Raw genomic sequence first — 14,114 nt, forward strand, 5'->3', positions numbered from 1 at the left:
AATATATTAAATATAAATAATTAAAAGTATGCTCACTTCAGTTGCTCATAATTTGATTTCTATCTCTAATTTCACAGCAACACTGATTACCATAACTTTAAGAATAAACTTGATGAGAACAGGCAGTTCTTGGAACAGTTAGAGAGCTTGATCAACCAGAGAATGGTGGAAGGTTTTTTTCCTTTGGCCTATGATGATAATCTGAGAAACTTGAAGACACGGAGCATAACAAGAAAAACATGCTTTAAGAGGCCAGGAAACAGCAATGCATGGCAAATGTACAGAGGCTCATAGTATGGGAAGTCAGTACTTTTGCCTTTTAAAAATTAAAAGTGGTTTAAATATCAAATATAAAATAAAGGAAACATGACTGTATTACTGAGAATCCATCTATTAGGCATAATGATTAAATCATTAAGAAAAGGACTTAATTCCCCCCTAACTCACACTAGCCATGTGAATTTGGGCAACTTACTACTTAAACTACTTCCATTTCTGTTTTCTCACCTGAAAATGAAAACTAAGAAGACCTACCTCATAGGTTGTCATGAAAATTACATGATATAACATGTATAAATAATCTCCCAATTTGGGCCTTGGACTATCATAGGCGCTTACATAAATAATAAAGTTTTATTATGTTAGATTTAAAAACTGTAAGTAACAGAGTAACATTTTGCTAAAAGTCAAAATTTTGTTTTAAAGAAAAAGACAAAAGAAAAAGACCTTGGGATAGGTACATCACAAAGTACTGTTCTTTAGTGTGCGGAAAACCAATTTTATATTTTTTGAACTTTTTTATGCATCAGGGCTCTATGTGGTTATGGGATATTTGAAAAGAGTTAAGAAAACAAACCTCTTTCCTCAGGGAGCTCACAGGCTAATCTATACACCAGAATTTTTTTTTTTTTTTAAATTTTTATTTATTATTTATTTATTATGTTTATTTTTGGCTGTGTTGGGTCTTCGTTTCTGTGTGAGGGCTTTCTCCAGTTGCGGCGAGTGGGGGCCACTCTTCATCGCGGTGCGCGGGCCTCTCACTATCGCGGCCTCTCTTGTTGCGGAGCAGAGGCTCCAGACGCTCAGGCTCAGTAGTTGTGGCTCACGGGCCCAGTTGCTCCGCGGCATGTGGGATCTTCCCAGACCAGAGCTCGAACCTGTGTCCCCTGCATTGGCAGGCAGATTCTCAACCACTGCGCCACCAGGGAAGCCACACCAGAATTTTTGACTGGACTATTTGGTATAAAACGCTTTCACAGCACTTACCCAGCCAGTTGATGGATATTTGCGATTGAACCACTCCTGTACTGAAGATTGTTTGTTTTATTGACAGAGTAATCAATGTAGGAGACCCAGTGTGTTCTTCTACACAGCTATAAAAGCTTTATTCATCTTATTCTTAATGAGGGTTATTTGTGGTATCTTTGACTGAATTTTTCTATTCAAAGGGGGAAAGAATGCTAACACACAGAAGATGGTTTGTAACTCTGGTGAATCTTGGCACAATCCAAGTCTCATTTATATTATAATAAATCCTTAGAGCTAATTTTGCTCTGAAGATTTCTCATGTGGAGATGTAGCTCTTAATGATGTTGTTATGAGGCATCTTATGCTGGCGCTAACACACATTTGAAATTGTTGTATGTTGTTCACTGAAGTTACAATGCTCCTTCCAAATCTATATGTTAGATTTTCAGAAGCAAAATATTATGAATTTTAAAATGAGTCCATATTTTAAAATGAAATGAAACAACTCTTGAAAAACTAGATAATAACTGTAGTGCCATACAGTACCAGAATGTATAAGGGTTGATTGACATTTTTTCTACATTTAACATGAGGTGTATTTATAAAATTTGTGATTATTGAATCATTTACTTCCCCCAAGTATCAATCTTCATTCTGTGCCTCAGTTACTCATCTGTAAAATGGGAAAAATATTTACCTGTTTTCCTCATCAAAATTTTATAAAAATCAGATGAGTCTTTGCATTGACCTAATGTCAGACTAAGGTTTTCTAGTCCAGTGCTCTTTTGAACCCTAATAGCTCTACGAAAGATTATCCAGAGGATTAGGTGGAGAGTGGCCCAGTAAGCCAGGTTTTTTTTTTCCTTTTTGTTTACGGTTGGTCTCCTCCCAATGTAATCAAAAGTTTCACCAATAATTTCTTCCAAAAGTTTAAAAAGCTTTTTAAATTGTATCTGGCTCATATAAATCTTGGAGTGTATCTATGCATGATTTGGGTTAGAGATCTTATTTTACTTTTCTTCCATGTCGATAAGTAATTTTAATAGTGCTGTTCACTAGAATTCATACCTTCCTGCTTACTTGTAATACAGCTTTCATATATGTTTCATTACACAGATAGGTCTTTTACTGGACTCCTTCTTCAGTTTTATCACTTAATTTGTCTATTCTTGTGCCTAATCATGCCATTTAAACTATTCTAGCTTTATTATAATCCCTAATATCATTAGATAAGTCCTTTTGTTATCTTCTTTAAAATTAACTTGTTTATTCTTGGGCTTCTACACTGCTATGAATGCTATGAGCAACTGGGTAGGAATTCTAATCGGAATTGCATTGAATTCTGAATTTATTTGGGGAAAATTGGCTTTTTGCCACGTTGAATCAACACACATCTGAACGTTATATATCTGTTTTTCATATTTTCTTTTATTTCCTTTATTCCTATTTTGTACTTTCCCCCAGTAAAGTCCTTTTAAAATTTTTATTGACAAGGATACATTTGTTTCTTGGACAATAAGTAACAGCACATAATTCAACACTTTATTCTGGATTTTGCCAGAAATTATATTTTTCAATTTTCAGCAACAATAACATATTTGTTTTGAGATTTTCCCTAATACTAATATATGTAAGAAATTGTTGAGATTAAATCATGACATTTAGCTTCTTTTATAAAGTATTTTAAATAGATAATATCTACAAATTGTAAAATAACGGTAAAAATTATGAAAGACAGGTAGTAAAATGATTCCCTTCTCTATTGCTTTACAATGTAGATTTTATTATTATTCAAGTCTGGTGAGGCCAACAGATCAGGAGAATACTGACATTAAAATGATTGTTACTCACAGGTCTCAGAGGGGATGCCATGCCATTGCACACATGGCCATGTGGGGAGGCACCAGGGGTGGCCAGGAGGCAAAGGGACTGAGAGTTAAGGATGGGCAAGAGCCTTTAATGTGGTTTCAGTAGGAAGAAATAGGAGAGGTAGGATACATAGATTTAGGATTGGCTAGTTTGAATAATGTCTGGGGTCTCTGGGACAAAGGGGTTATCCCTAGTTGCCCTGGTACCTTGCCCTGAGGTTATTAGAACAGGAAAATAGTGGCTCAGAGTCTAAGAGTCTGCTAGACTCTGTGCTTCTTTGATTTGTTTTACGAGTTAGTTTTGCAGAATATCATTAGACTGATACATTATGATTTATTTGATCATTCTTTTAAAGAAGGACACTTTGCTTTAATCTTGTATTATCACAAATAACACTATAAGAAATACATTTATTCATTTGTAATTAACAATGTATGATTCTTTATTGGAAAAGATAAAAAATGCTAAATTAAAGGGGCATGCATTTAGAATTATGATATATAGACACATTTTCCGCATAGAGATCATACCAATTTGCACCCTCACCAACATTTGAAAAAGCCTGTTTGCCTCACTCTCAGTGTCACACTAGCAAAGTACTTATCAAAGTTTTTATCTTGAGATAAACCATATTTCCTATATCTGTGTACCTATATAAGCATATATATAACACATATATATAATTATTGATATAGTTATGTTTAATAACATTTTATTTAGGGTTTTTATAGTTTTGATAAATATATTTGCCTACTATATTCCCTTTCTCATATTCTCCCTTTATTGTTTTGATTTCAATGCCCTACTGGTTTCATAAAATACTTTTAGGAATCTTCCCTCTTTTTAAATTTTTTGAATATATAGTAGGGATTATCTCTTTCTTGAATATATATTAGAAATTGCCTTAAAATTGTTGTGGCTTGTTTCTTAAGTTACAACATGTGGCTTACATGAATCCATGTGAGTCAGGATTTATGACTCTCACCCGTGACTTTTATCTGTTTTCTATTTCGGAATTTTGCACGTGGTTTAAGTTCAAGACATTTTAATAATGCTGTAAGTCAAAGTTTAGAATTCCATGAGTTGTCCATTTATTTTATTCACAAATGAAAAAAAAATGGTGCCCAAATTAGAGAAATGCCTTGCCCAAGAATAAATAGATTATGATTTTCTTAATAAGGAAACTCACAATCCCTCAGTTGTTCACACACGCGCACACACACACACACACACACACACACAAACAATGTTACTAAAGATCTCTTAGTGGCACTAAGTTTAAACCACTAAGCATATTTTCTTTGGAGTCCTCTTTCATGTATTTTTCTTTTTGTTAATTTGTTGGTTTCTGGGAGATAGATTATGCAACTGGAATAGTTTGGTTCTATCAGAAATATTTTACAAGATACCAAAGAATGCAACATGTCACAAGTAAGCATATTCTCATTAACACATTAAAATTAAGTTTATGATCCTACCCTAGCTAGCTTTGCTCTCTGACCTTATCCCACTGCCCAGGGACTCAAGAGGAGGAACACCCTTCCCCATGGGATGTATTAATCACCATCACCCCATTTTGTTCTCAAGATTGAGTTCTTCATTTTCTTTTTAAGTGAGGAAATAAAGCCTCTGCTACAGATGACTGACAGCAGGAATGAGGGATGTTATCCTTTAACACTCCCCTTCCTAAGTAAGTGGGCCTTCTCTTCATTACAGGTCCATTGACATTATAATAGCTTAACCCAACAAAACTGCCAGAGCTTACAAAATATTTTGCAAAATATAAAACAAAGTTTTCCCAGTCACAAAGTTTCACAAATACACAAAACAACTTTTTAAGAATAATAATAATAAATTACGTGCATTTGTACTCTTGATATCCATTAGAAATAGTACAGTTCTAAAAGGATGTAAATTAGTATTATTTTGATTTTTTTTTTTTCTATTTTTTACAGAGAAACACGTGAGACTCCTAGAGGTTTACACGTTTACAGAGGTGTCATTTAGGGAAAGACTGCTTTTTTTTTTTTTTTTTTTTTTATTTTAGAGAAGGCAATCCAACTTCAGCCAGGACAGTGACATCAGCACACTTAGGAAGCCCTGACCTGTGAATTACCTTTTTTTAAAAATTTATTTATTTATTTATTTTTGGCTGCGTTGGGTCTTCGTTGCTGCACAGGGGCTTTCTCTCGTTGCCACAAACGGGGCTACTCTTTGTTGCAGTGCGTGGGCTTCTCATTGCAGTGCCTTCTCTTGTTGAGGAGCACGAGCTCTAGGCGCACAGGCTTCAGTAATTATGGCGCACGGGCTTCAGTAGTTGTGGCTCGCGGGCACTAGAGCGCAGGCTCAGTAGTTGTGGCACATGGGCTTAGTTACTCTGCGGCATGTGGGATCTTCCCAGACCAGGGCTCGAACCTGTGTCCCCTGCATTGGCAGGCGGATTTTTAACCACTGAGCCACCAGGGAAGTCCAAGACTGCATTTTTTTGACCCTCTAGCTGGGCATTCCTCTGAGTTCATCACACTTGCATTGTTATTATTGTTTTTTTTTCCCCAAACGTAAGAAAGCAGGGTGCTTAGCTGCATTTATAATCAAACATCAGCTGAGAAAAATCTTCCCCTTTCTGACAGTTCTATCATGAATGTTACCTCTGTACGACAAGAGAAGCTGAAAGAATAGTGAGGATACATCAGATATGATTAAGCTGTGTATTTGAATACCTTAACTTCTCAAGTCTCATTCTAGAGTATGACACTATATTTGTGGAAAGTTAACAGACACAAATTCATATTTAATGTGACGTGTCACAGTTTATTTATTTTTTGATGCTGAAATTATTTTCCTTAGACAGTGAGAATTTAGTAAGATATAAAAAGCAAAAGCTGTCCTTCCTTTGGAATTTCAATGGATTAATGTGTGGTTAAACAGTGAGTTAATTATGTAAGGATGCCAGAGATCATTAATCAATGCATTTGTAGTACAGGAATTAAAAAAAAAAAAAAGAGTTACACCAGTGACAGTCAAATCCACTGACTTGGTTTAATTTTTAGAGCTGAGATTCAAAACAGTTTGGCAGCCAAATACTGCCTTTTTATAAGGACATTTTTCTGCCTACCGTTGTTGTAAGATGCCAAATTTCAAGGGCTGTTTGCAGGCTCCATTTAGGGGACAAGTACTTAATGCCCAAATTGGTTAATTGCACCCATTAATAATCAGCAAATATAATTAAATTGTAATATACAAACGAGAAAGCTGAAAATGTGTCCTCATCGCTTTCTCCTAGGACTTCCTACACTGGAAATGACATTATTGTTATTTTAATAAGTAGAAATTAAATAATCTTTTCTTCTTCCCCATTTCCAGCAGCATAAGTTTTTTTCTTTTGCAAAATTCATGACAAAGAGGAACTGCTTGGCTCCAGTACCAAGGGATACCACTCCAGTGACTTTTAACAAAGAAGGACTGGCTAGACTAGAATGAGTGAAAACATCTTAGGCTATTCAGACCCAATGAGCCATGAACCCAAATGTGGTGCCACTTTGCTATTAGATGACAAAATCTCTCTCCCTTTTTTTTAGTTTCTTTCAAAAGTTGTTCTTTCCTATTTGATGAATACATGTTTGCAAATTATTTCATAGTTTAAATAAGTTAAAGCGAGTATTAACAATGATGCATAATTTCTTGCCTAATTGAACTATATATGTATCATAAAATTGTGAGTTTTTTTCAGACTGAAAGATATCTTCAAAATCATCCAGCCAAAATCCCATGCTTTACAGAAACAGAAACTGAGGCTTAGCAATAAAAAGTGACTTCCCAAGTTAAAATGGCTGGAACCTACAATCCTGCTAATTATGTACTGCTTTCTATTCCCTGACCATATATGTGCTTTAGTTCCCTCTATAGCACTGCTACCCAGTTGTATATACCTAGAGTCCACTCTACCTCTTCCCCCAACACTATAATGTAGGCCATTTTAAATGTCCTTTTTAATAAAAGCTTTTCTTACCCCCCTTCTAATGCTAGTAGGATGTGATTTCTCTTTCCTTTATTCCCCATAACTCTTTGTTATTTAACTTTCAGGATCTAAGATCCACTCACTTTTAGTACTGTTATTTGTTTACTTACCTTAATTCTTTTTTTCACCCTCCTTAGGCTATAAGTTCTTTGAAGGCAATTACTTTATTTACCTTTGATGTTCTCTATTATATCTAATATAACATCCAACATTTAAAACAATAAGTAAATACATCTGGGATTTTGGGTTTTTTATTGTTGTTGTTTTTTGTTTGGTTGTTTGGCTTTTGCTGCTGTATTTTGAGTCAGCACCCTGACTTTTGACTCTCAAAGCAATGTAGCTTTTTTTCATACTATTCTGACCATATAGTAGGAAACACCACCAGACAAGTCAAACAGGGTTTATGACTATTGCAGTAGAGGAGAGAGACTAAACTCAATTCCTCCCTTGAAACAAAAGGCAGGATAGTTTTTAAGCACTAGGAAGATCTAGTGGAAAAGTAGGGTATTAGTGAGGATTTTGGTGAATGTGTTTAGGTTATCTATTTGTTAAGTAGCTCTTATCTAACTTGGGTTTCCACACTCCTACAGAAACTGGGAGAGAGGAGTGCTTTTTTTTTGGTATATTTCAAAGGATGGCTCCCAGCTCCTTGAGAAAGACTTTGCTGTGTTTTAAAACTGGCAAGAAGCTGGGAGAAGTTTTACACTGCCAAGGAGAAGAGAAAGAATTTAGAGTTGCAAGTTTTCTAAAGTAAATGTTCTAAAAAAGGGAAGATCTGTGGCCTCCAGTCAGGGAGAAACCTGTCTAAAGGTTAGTTAAGCTGAAGAGAAGGTTAAGGCCAGTGGTCACCATCAAGTGTATTATATTAACTGTGATACTGTAATCATTTTTGATGCAAGTAATAGAAAAATCATGTCAAAATGGCTTAGTTAATAAAGCCATTTTATCCCTTCATATAAGCAGAAGTTCCAAGGCAGTGTGGGTCCAGGATTGGTTAACAGAGTAGCCTAAGGATGTCAGTAAAGACTGTTTATTTCTAATATCCTACTCTGGTATGACCCCCATGCTGGCTAACTCCTTCTCATGGTCACAAAATTAGAAATGAATTTTCAGGCACTTCTTACAATGGCAACAATATATTCCAGATAAAAAAGGTCTCTTAATCAGTTTCTAGGAAAGATCCTCTTAGGTCTCATTGGCTAGAATTTGATCACATTTTCCTTACTAATCTGAACCTAGAAGGATGAATCATAATCTCTTGATTGTTTTAGCATTATAAAGATTTACTCCTGAATTCCTTGAGGAAGAGTGGATTAAAGAATATTTTTGTTTTTTATAAGTAAGAACATAGAAATGATTATTGGGTAAACAACCAACAATGTTAAGAGAAGACACTAAAGAAAGCTATTAAGAGCTAGCTAAGACTCCTTTATTGTGAGAATTGGGGTGGGGGGAGGTATTAATCAAAGGGTACATAGCTTCACTTATGCATGATGAATTGGTCCTAGAGATCTACTATACAACATAGTGCATATAGTTAATAATACTGTATTATATACTTAAAAATTCGTTAAAAGGATAAATCTTGTGCTAAATATTCTTATTAAAAAAAGAAGGGAAGAAACTTCTAGAGGTGATGATAAGTTTTGGGCATTTAACTCATCAAAATGTATATATTAAATATGTACAGCTTTTTTGTATGTCAATCATAGGGCATAAATATTTTAAATATTTTTTCTATTGAGTTGTGTGCATCTTTTTAGTTGATACAGAAGATCATTATATATCCTCTGTCAAGCTCTTTGGTGACTATATATACTACAAAGTATCTTCATGCAATCTATGGCTTGTTTATTTTTTAATGACATTTTAAAAAATGAACTTAATGTTTACATAATCCAATATTTTATGTTTTTGTCTATATTAGTGCTTTTCTAATATTGTTTAAGAAACTTTTGTCTACATCCAAATTTTGAAGATATTCTATACTATATTCTAAAAGTTTTGGTTTGTTTGTTTTTTATTAATCTACCTTTGACATTTAGGTTTAGATTTACAGTTCCTCTACTATTGATTTTTGCCTATGGCATTGTATTAGTTTTCTGTGACTGATGTAACAGACTACCACAAATTTAATGCCTTAAGATATACAAATTTATTATCTTATAGTTCCATAGGTCAGAAGTCTAGCTCTGGTCTCACTGGACTACAAACAGTGTACCAGCAGAGCTGCATTCCTTTCTGGAGACTGCAGGGGAGAATCTGTTTTCTTTTCCTTTCCAGCTTCTAAAGTCTAATCTCATTTATTTGCTCATGACCCCCTTCCATCTTCAAAGCCAGCAAAGGCAAGTTGAGTCCTCCCCATATTACATCACTTTGACCTCTTGTCTCTCTCCTTCCACTTTTAAAGATCTTTGTGATTACATTAGGTCCATTCAGATACTATAGGGTAATTTTTAATGTCAGCTGACTAGCCACCTTAATTTCATCCACAACCTTAATTCCCTTTGTCTAAGTCAGGCAACATATTCACATTTTCCAGGGTTAGGACACGCACATCTTTGGCTGACCGTTTTCTGCCTCTCATAGGTACAAAATAGAGTTTAAGTTCCATGTATTTCCCATATTAGTATTGAATTGACCCAGTATCACTTTATTAAAGATGCACTGCATGGCTGTGTGGAAAATTAGGTGTTTGGTTCTTTTTCTTAACCTTCTTTTCTGTTCCACCTGTCTATTCCTGTGTTGACATCATGTCATCTTAATTATTTCTGTATTTTAAAATAACTCTTTGTATCTGGTAGTTCTGCAGCTAAGTTATTTTACTTCAAGATTGTCTTGGCTTATCTTGGTCTTTTGAATGATTAGAAATATTTTAGATTGACATTGTCAATTTCCAAAAATTTCTAGAATTTTTATATGTATTGAATTAAATTTTGGGGAAAACTGACATCTTTGTAATATTGATGTATTTAGATCTTCCTTACATTTCTTCAATAAAATTTTGTATTTTTCAGTGCAGAGTCTTCTAAGTTTTTGTGAGATTTATTCATTGCTGTTTGATGCTTTAGGATGTTATTTTTAAATTGTATCTTTGTTTTTCAAATGTCATTTTCTGTTGTTGCTGATATATGAATTGCAATAAATGCATCTATATTGACCTTTTATTCAGTGATCTGAATATATATATTCATTTATTATTTTGAATAACTTCTCTATGGACAGCCAAACACCCTACTCTGATCTTAAGAAGTTTTTAGCTTAACTTTGTAGGCGTTTTAGACCAGGAAGCATGAGAATTAAGCAAGTGTTATAACTGGACACCTGAGAAGATAATTGATTCTCTAATATTTTCACCAAAAGCTCTGCTAACTAGTCTGTATCTCACCAGCTTCCCTCTACACAAGTAAAGCTAGTATTCTCAGCCTCCTGTCCAAGACCAGAATCAACAAATACTCCCAGGGGAAAATTGGCCAGCAGAAGGTCAGCTGACCTCTCTGTTGTATGTCCCTCTCTGGAATCTGAGCCCTTAGTATTTTAACTTAGTATTTTAGCAGCTCTCTGATGCTTTTAAACAGAAGAGCCTTGTATTTTATCTGACTTCTCTTTTTTTTTTTCTGGGCTGATCTCCATCTGATCTGAGAGGGATATTGCATGTTGGATTTTATCAAATTATTATGTAAATGTATTAAAAAGATTACATAATTTTTCTTCCTTAGAGTTTCTAGTATTAAAATATATTTTATTACCTTTATAAACCCATTTTGATTATTTTTAATAGCATTTATCTTTATTATTTTATTTTTTTATATTTAATGGTTAATTCTTTTACTTACTTTTTAACTCAAAAGTTTAGTTTGCCAGTTTTTAGCCTTTCTTTGTTTAAAACATAAATATTCATACTTATAAATTTAACTATAATCACCATTTTAGGCATACCTCAAAATATTAAAATAGAGAATTTTAACTATCTGCAGTGTTAAATATTTTTAGTACATATTTCAATATCTGTTGTAAACAATTCTTTCTTTTTGACTCATAAGCTATTTAGAAGAGTGTTTATAATTTTAAAAACATATGAGTATTTTAGGTATAATATTAATCTTGAATTCAAATGTAATTAAATCATGGTTAAAAAAATGACATAAATAATACAAACTTAGAAATTTATTGAAATTGGTTATGATCTAATATTTGTCCATTGTTGAAAATATCCCTTGTGTACTTGAAAGAATAAACAGTCTAAATTTGGAATTCAAATTTCTGTATATATCCAGATTAACTTTGCAAATAATAGCTATTTAAATCTTCTATATGCTACTCTTTGTTACTCCTGACTATTGATTGATTTTCCTCTCTCAGATATCTTCTTTTTAAAATTTGGTTTGTGAGTTTATGTTCTTTAACTGAAGGAATTTTGTAAATGTAAGATTTGTCCTGAGCGTTTGTCTCTTCACACAGGCTTTGGACCGGCTTTTGCCAAAACTCAAAGGGGTGACCTGGCCTCAGATTTTCAGTTAAATTCTTTGTGTGATATTTCATATTCTCTTTTTCTCTATAACAAATTACCTTCAATCTTAGAAGCTTTAAACAACAAATATTTATTATAATTTATCATCATAACATTTATAAATTTTGAGATACCTGGTCTTTGTTGTGGGTCAGGAATTCAAGAGTGGCTTAGCTATGGTTCTGGCTCAGGATCTCTCATGAGGTTACAGTCAAAGCATTGGTCAAAATTTAGTTATCTGAAGACTTTAGTGGGGCTGAAGGATCTACTTTCAAGATTGCTCACTCATATGGCTATTGGCAGAAAGCCTTAAATCCCTGCTTGTTATTCGATGTTTTACTTTGTTTCCGCGTGAACCTTTCCTTAAGACCGTTTTAAGTGTCCACACAACATGGCAGGAGATTCCCCCGTAGTGAGTGACTCAAAAGAGAGAACAAGGAGGCATCTGCAATGCCTTTTTATAACAGTTTCAAAAGTCACACATTGTACTTCTGCCATATTCTGTTATGAATGAGTCATTAAGTCCAGCCCACATGCAAGGGAGGAAAATTAATTCCACCTTCTAAAGGAAGAAGTACCAATAATTTGTGTATGTATTTTAAAACCACCGCAGCAATTTTTATAGAATTTGCATGAAATGTAAATTCAACACTGATGACTAATTAGGGCAAGTGTTGTTTAATATGTCTTCCGGAAAAGACTTTTTTTTTACTCAGTTTCAAGGCCCAGACAATTTATCTTTTTCTCCCTCTTTAGAGTTTGTATTTTGTTAGTTTACTCTTTTCATTGAGACTTTCAAGGGTGAGGCTATATAAGGGGATGTTAGTTTCAAAGCCCAAGGCAATGACTCCTTATCTCCGCATAACCCTTACAATGAAGCCATTTGGTCACTAAAATTGCCACATGGCTTTATGCCACCCAATGCACTCTTGCTCTGTGATATAGCCTCTGATTTCCCTTGCTTTCTTGAAAACACAACCATAAACTTAAAAATATGTTTACTATATATTATCCTGAATGCTTAGGGTTTTTGTTGCAAGATGTGTTACAGGATAACCATTCTACTTCACTTCTAGAAATGGAAGTCTCTGAAAAGAGATTTATAGTGCATTCAGTCAACCTCAGTTGAAGTACTAGGTACCACAAATACACAATAAACTTCTGGCTACCCTTTGGTTGTAATTTTCACTGACCAATTCTATCTGTACATCTTTTCAAAATTATCTTTTTCTTCTTCTATTAATCCTTCTACCTTTGATGATGCATCTAACTCTTTGGTAGTTTCACACTTTCTGAAGGTGGCTGAGAATCAAGCCCTTGTTATCCCACTTTGTATTCCCAAAGCATTTCAAGTTATTGTTTCTTCCAAATATTATTCCCTCCTAAGAGAAATTCTGGCTGAAGCTATTAACGTAATATTTATCTTTATATAAGTTTGACTTTTAGCTATCTACCGATCTATCTTTCTGGTGATAAAATATTAACTATTTTTGTCACCATTTAGCAAAATAATTTTAACTTGTCAATATTTATTAGATTCTTAATATTCACAAAACACTAAGTTAGGTACTGGAGAAGAAAAAAGATGGAAAGAAATCTAGTTCTGTTTTCACAGAGCTAAAATCATAAGCATTAAAAGAAAACCACTATTGGTGACACAATGCACTGTAATACATATGCAAATTGAGTGCTTTAGGGAATAAGAATGAGAAGGATCATTTTTATATATGTCGTAGTAGCAGAGGGAGAATTAATAGAGAATGCTTTATAGAAGCAGACTTTGAATTAAGCCTTGGATGATGTAAAGAAATTCTTTAGTTGAAACTGTGAGCTGGTGATGGGAAGAGGGTAGTGTGAGAAGGGGTGCAAAGGAAAAGACAATGAGAAAAACAGAGAGGGAGAGTCTCCAGAAGATAAATAAGAGCAAGGCCATGGAGACATGAGAGTTCAAGGAACATTCAGGCAACAGCAGTTGTTTAAATGTCTGAACTGTAGGGTGCACAGTGGTGGAATTGGGGAATAACACAGAATGGTAGAGAAGGTTGAAATTTTATAGGGCTTTGAATAGCATGGTGTGAATTTAACACTTTATCCCATAGGGAGTGGAGTATAAAAAGGTAGTAAGAGGTCTCAGAATTCACGTGGTGAAGCCTTAAAATGATAAAATATTCAGGACCTTTGTTAATTTTTTTTTTTTTAAATAAAGGCTACTAATTTTTTTTTTTAAATAATTTTAATTAATTAATTAATTTATTTTTATTTTTGGCTGTGTTGGGTCTTCGTTTCTGTGCGAGGGCTTCCTCTAGTTGCGGCAAGCGGGGGCCACTCTTCATTGCGGTGCGCGGGCCTCTCACTATCGTGGCCTCTCTTGTTGCGGAGCACAGGCTCCAGACGCTCAGGCTCAGTAGTTGTGGCTCACGGGCCCAGTTGCTCCGCGGCATGTGGGATCTTCCCAGACCAGGGCTCGAA

At 34.4% G+C, this 14,114-nt stretch overlaps 1 long non-coding RNA gene across 1 annotated transcript in view; it reads right to left on the reverse strand.

Annotated features, from left to right (window-relative positions):
* Positions 1 to 2,235: 2,235 nt before the first annotated feature.
* LOC309667807 overlaps positions 2,236 to 14,114 on the reverse strand; it is a 36,333-nt gene continuing 24,454 nt past the window's right edge. Inside the window, exon 2 of the long non-coding RNA XR_014267971.1 lies at positions 2,236 to 13,821. This is a non-coding gene — a long non-coding RNA (uncharacterized lncRNA). The remainder of the gene's footprint in view (positions 13,822 to 14,114) is intronic.

Source organism: Balaenoptera physalus (assembly GCF_965194825.1).
Source record: "Balaenoptera physalus genome assembly, chromosome: 10".
NCBI lineage: Eukaryota > Metazoa > Chordata > Mammalia > Artiodactyla > Balaenopteridae > Balaenoptera > Balaenoptera physalus.